Source organism: Castanea sativa, chromosome 3, assembly GCF_040712315.1.
Source record: "Castanea sativa cultivar Marrone di Chiusa Pesio chromosome 3, ASM4071231v1".
Taxonomy (NCBI): domain Eukaryota; kingdom Viridiplantae; phylum Streptophyta; class Magnoliopsida; order Fagales; family Fagaceae; genus Castanea; species Castanea sativa.
This window is the reverse complement of record NC_134015.1, coordinates 14357747-14363746: the sequence shown is the minus strand read 5'-3', so window position 1 is coordinate 14363746 and position 6000 is coordinate 14357747. Positions and strand designations below refer to the sequence as shown.

General features: G+C 31.9%; 1 pseudogene; it reads right to left on the bottom strand.

Moving 5' to 3' along the window:
- Window positions 1-2523: 2523 nt before the first annotated feature.
- On the bottom strand, window positions 2524-3001 carry LOC142628554 (uncharacterized; annotated as a pseudogene).
- Between the last annotated feature and the right edge of the window lie 2999 nt (window positions 3002-6000).

The following is a 6000-nucleotide window of genomic DNA, read 5'->3' as shown; positions in this document are numbered from 1 at the left end:
GTAGGACAGAATATTCAAATTAATTTCTGTAATTTTTATATTTGATATTTTTATGTATTTTTATTTATTTTAGGTTTAGGGCATTTATTTCCTTAAGTACTTTTAATGTTTGTTAGTCAATTAGTCAAATTAGGGGTTTACATGCTTTTGTAGCCGCCTTAAGGTTTTTAGTTGCCCTATGTTTTCTTTTTATTATTTAAACATATTATACCCTCCAAAGGCAATTTAGTTTTCAAACTATTATCAATAAACACAGAATTTTGTCAAATTATTTCTCTAATGGTTTCCAGTTTATCTCCTTATGGATTTAGAGAAACCCCTTGTGGATTCGAGGTTTACTACCAGAAGCTAATAGTTTAATTTTTGTTCCATTAATAGAGCATCGTGTGTGCTTTTTTCAGGCTTCCACAACATCAAGTTCTAAATATGTTATATATTGGCAAATCGAGAATAACAACTTGTCTAGGATTAGATCTTAGGGTCTTTGAAGTGTTATAGACATTGCTCAAGTTGATACAAGTCAAGATTCAAGAACGTATAAGCAACAGAATGAAGAATTCAAAACCTGTCAAGCTCGACCGATCAAGAAAAGCCTTCGATCGATTAAACTGCGATTCTACATTTAAATAAGGCCAAACAACCCACGAAACATTTAAGGTTTGAGTCCAACACTTCTAAGTATAAAAGGAAAACCTTAATACCCATTTTTCAAGTCTTGAGAGTTACTCTTGTGAGATCTGTGAGGTTTTGTACCTCCTATCTCTATCAGGCACCTACCGGAGATCAAATCTATATTTCTAGTACCAATGGAGTAAAGTTGCAGAAAAGCCTTTAGCTATCAAGTGTGCAGAACATCGAGACATGAACTAGAGGTTCATGTGAGAACAGATCTAGATCAAAGAAATCTGAGAAGTTTAGAGCCTAATTTGGTAACTGTGTTAGACTTACTACAAACTGGTATTCTTGACTGTTAATCTCAATTTGATATAATGCATTGTTGGTCTCTTGCGATAATTCCCTCCAGGTTTTTTACATGGAAACGAGTTGTTTCATTGGTTTTTCTAGGTCATCACATCTTGTATTATTTACTCTTTCGTTGTGTATGTTATATGTGATGAATGTTTAACCTAGAAAACTTAACATATTGTGTTTTACAGGGGTCTAAAACTTAACAATAACCATTTTCCATAATTATATTTGAGAGGACAAGTTTTGTGTTGCATATTATTCAAAAAAGTGTGATAATTGTTACAAATTAGTTAGGCAAACTTTGGAATAAATCTAGTGCACACCCACTTTCACAACTTATTAATTTTTGCAATTGTGAGTTTGGAAATTTCTGCTTGCTAATTATAGTAGTTGTTTTACAATCACAACATTTTTCACAACAACTAAGGTGTCAACCCATCGTAGATTAAAATAAAATAATAAAATATTACACTCAAACCTGCCTCAACTAAAAACAAAGGGATAGTGAATAGTGGCCACTTCAGGATTTTTTTAAAGAGATTTAATAAGAAACATAAATTATACAAAATCTAAAACAAAAGAGAACTTAAATATATCGACATCGCAAAAAAAGAGTTACTCGAATACATGAAGTTCTACAATTATCTCCTACAAAGTTTTATATTTTGAAATTGTTGCATGATATATAGCTTCATTATTAATCCTATGAGTTATATCTCTTTCAAATTATATATATATATATATATATATATATATATATATATATATATATTTTTTTTTTTTTTTTTTTTACCAACTCAAGGGATTTAAATGAAGCCCCCTATAATGAATGTGTCACCATCTCTGTTGTGAAAATATTGTGATATTTTATTTTGTCTGCACACTTTCTCCCACTCATTATATAGACCCATCACTTTTTTGTTGACCACTTACATTTGTACAAATTAATGAGTTGTGAAATTGAATGTGAAGGGTATGTTCATAATATTGTTGAAAGTTTTGAGTCATAAGTTACATGAAGATCCCAAGTTTCAAAAGTTTAACTTGAGTGAATTAAGGACTTACTCAAGCGATCATATAAGTCAAACAGAATGTTTGCTAAACGCTTGCTCAAGTGACATTGTTAGAAATAGTAAAGGTTTGGAGTCCTGATTATTTGTAATTGTTCCTTCATAGTAGATTTTCTATTGGACTATTTGTGTCCTTGGAGTCATTTAAATGTTTGAAGAGATTTTTCCTCAGTTTTTCACTGCGTTACCAAATTTTCCTATGTTACAGTTTTTATATTTCTTGTTTGATGATACGCCATACGCTAAATTGTAGTAAATAACAATTATTTGTGTGGATCACTTTTTTTTTTTTTTTTGAGCAAAAGGTAAGAGATATTTTATTAAAAAATTTAGGCAAATTCGATTGGAATACAACATCCAAATCACTAGGTAAATTATCACATAGATATTTAAAACTTACAAAACTAATTGCAATTACGTTTCTATTAGGTGCAAAATAAAAAATAAATAAAAAACCCAAAATTGCTATTACGTTTTTTTGTTGCTAGCTAGTTTCCAATTTATGACAACAAAGGCATATATCACGAAGCACATTCTTTTCTCTCTTTCTTTTATTCTTTCGACTACCTTCCTTCAAGCTAGCCACTTCATGTTGAACAGCCTTCATAAGCAGACTGTTCCTCAAGAGCCACTAGAACTGGCAAATCACCAATTCCACGAGCCATGGCTAGCATGAGCTCCCTAATAAGAGACTCAAATTCCATTCGATCAATGAAACCTTTTTCATCCTTATCAAACCTCTTGAAAATTACTTCATAGAGATTATTGATCTCTTCCTCTTGGTTGGTACTGTTTTCCAATGACAAAAGCTTATGAAGACCCCCATAAAGCAATTCTCTTGAAAGCATACCGTTACCATCAATATCTAGCATCTCAAAACATTCATTGATGCAATTGTTGAACTTCTTTGTGTCTTGGATGAATCCCATTACCGTGGAGCTATTAACCATGGCTACACTCATTTTGAAAGAAGAAATTGGACTCAATGGTTGTAACTTGTAACCTGTTTTTTTATTTTTTATTCTCAGTCAATTTTAACTTTGTTGGACTTCACATATATAGATGCAGACTTTGTGATTCCTATATTTGAGGGTATCCAAGGGCTAATTAGCCTTTAATTTAGAGGTTTTGGGCATTAAGTAAAGTTAGGAACACAACTTTTTCACTACAAATCATACATGGCAAATGGTTGTTGATGAATAAAAAAGCAATGTCAGTGATGTTATAGGTGTATTGTCCTTCGAACATCAATGTGTCATGAGGATGAGGCATTCTCTTGCCCAAAATGTCTAGTTCCCTAATATTAGGAAGGTCCTATCTGTTCTATTTTTTTTTTCCCCCCTTCAAACGTAACTAACCAAGTTTGGACATGACCAAATTTGTCTTGTGACTGTAAACTAGCGGACCTAATTTGGGCTGGTTGGAGGTTGGCTTGTTGTTGAAATAGTTAGTCAATATCTCAAGCATTTGCAGGCTCTTATCTGGCCCAGCAAAATTTTGGCAAGATCTAATTTAGTGACCACACTGAATTTGATATTTGGAAATTTAAATTTAAAATTAATTAATTAATTTTAATCTGCTTAATTCATACACAACATTATAAATTATGGATTAGGAAAACAAAACATAACCCAAAATGTTTCTATTAGAAATATCCGGAGATGTTGGTTGAGCTAAGGCTCTCTTGAATCCCCTAAACCCAAAACTATTGAAAACATAAAATAAAATAAAATATCAATATACCATTACCATATATCCACGGAGGAGATTGAAAATCTTTGGACTTAATGGTAGTTTTGTTTCGTTAAAAAGTGAAGGCTTATTCAATTAATTATGGGGGCAGGGTTTGTAGGATAAGGTTGTCCTAAGAATGAAGAAACATTATAGAAGAGATTGTCTTAGAAGCTTGTTTTAAGCCCATATTGACTAGAAAGGCCCGGCAGAATTACATTCTACTAGGCAATGGCCCATGAAATGCACAGCCTTGCTATAGTTTTTTGCTTCAAAATAATTTATAGGATGCTCTCAATGCAGACCTTGTAATATTTGGGTGCTAGCCTGCTAGGGACACTCTTTCTCATACCCAAATTTAGATCCTTTCTCATGTATCAACTCGTAATTAGATTTTAACTTTTTCAAGTGGGTCCACTACTACTTATCTCACTTGTTTGAGAAAGTCTAGCACACACAACTTTAGCTACAATTTTAACGTGGTTGCTTGTGAGTGGAGAAAAAAAGTGTGCAATAATAGCTTTTATCCTAAATAAAAAATGTCAGAGAGATGATGTAGGGAGAGATAAAAGAAGAAAAAGGAGATTTCATGAGAGAGAGAGAGAGAGAGAGAGAGAGAGAGAGAGAGAAAAGATAAAAGAAATTGTGTCTTCCTTTTTTTGAAGTTTGAAAATTGATTCAAAATATGTGCATACCCAAGAAATTTATGTCCACTTTCCTTCTTGGTCCCAAGTTTGAAAATGAATCATAATGGTAAGTGACTTTCCAATAATTGGATTCACTTTATCTATGCATTGGACCGTTTAAATGTGAATACGTAGTAATAATTTGACACTTGATAGATCACTAGTATTGGGAGGTGTAAAACCCTCTAACTTGCTATTTTACAACCAAATTCACTCAAAACTCACCTCATCCGGGTATGTAGTTGTAAAAAAATTTGTCACCTTGTTACAATAAGTTGGCATATTTGCAACTTACTATAACTGGGTGGTAAACTTAAATTTTATTATTTTAAGTGATATGTGGGTTTGTTGGAGAGAGAGGAAAGAGGGAGAAATTGAAATTTTTATATTATTTGTAAGTATAATTTATATTATTTTAATGAGTTATGTGTAAAAATAAAAATTTGAATGTTAGGTGAGTTATAAAATAAGATTATAAAATAGATAAAGTAACTTTTGATAATATAAAATAGATACTTTTTTACACCCTGCGAGTGCTCTAAGAATTCGACTTTACCTGGCGTATTCACAATTCCATGTTTTGTACTTGGATTTATGCACATAGCTCGAGTTTCAAGGCTGTATATATATATATATATATATATATATATATATATATATATTCAAAACTCCTATGTATAAAAAAATTATGTAGTATATACAAATGTATAAAATTCTAAGGATTGGCCCAGCAAAATTCTTCCAAGCCCCCTTGACCCAAAATCTTTTTTTCTTTCCCTCAACATGGTTCATGGCCTTGTATTGAAATAAAATTTAGTCCAAATAACACAATAAAATTTTAAAATTTAACCGAAATAGTCCAACAAAAGTTAACCACCAAGCCCATCCTTAGGCCTTTCAAAAATTTACTAGCAAAAAAAACGTTTTATCAAACCAGATTACAGATGAGTTTATTCTCAAAAAAAAAAAAATTACAGATGAATTAATTAAAAAAAAAAAAAACTGGACTCTAGTACTACCGCTGCAAAAACATTCTTCTAGGGATGTACCACCGCTGCACTGCATCACCTAGCCCGCTTCACGGAGGTGACGAGTCAATGTTCACGCAGTTTTCTTTCTCTAACCCTGTTTAATATTTATCTTTTATATGTTTGAGTAGGACAGCTGGATATCCTGTGATGCTATGATTCTGAAATTTGAAAAACATAATTAATAAAGAAAAAGCATAACCACAAATATAGAGGGCGTTTGGATAAACTTATTCCTGCGTCTGCGTTTTAATTTTTTTTTTTTTTTTTTTTTTTTTTTTCCTTCCAGCCGCAAGTGTTGACTAAATCTTCTGTGAACAGTGCATTCGTGCACTGTTCACGGACCTACAAATTTCACTGTTCAGCAACTTTTTCATTAAAAATGGGTCCCACGGTACTATTCACACATTTTAAAATTATTTTGCTACAGTGTTTTCAGTTTTCAATTTTCAGTTTTCAGCAATAAGTTCTATCCAAACGGACCCATAAGTCAAGAGTCAAAAAGCTTGTTGTTGC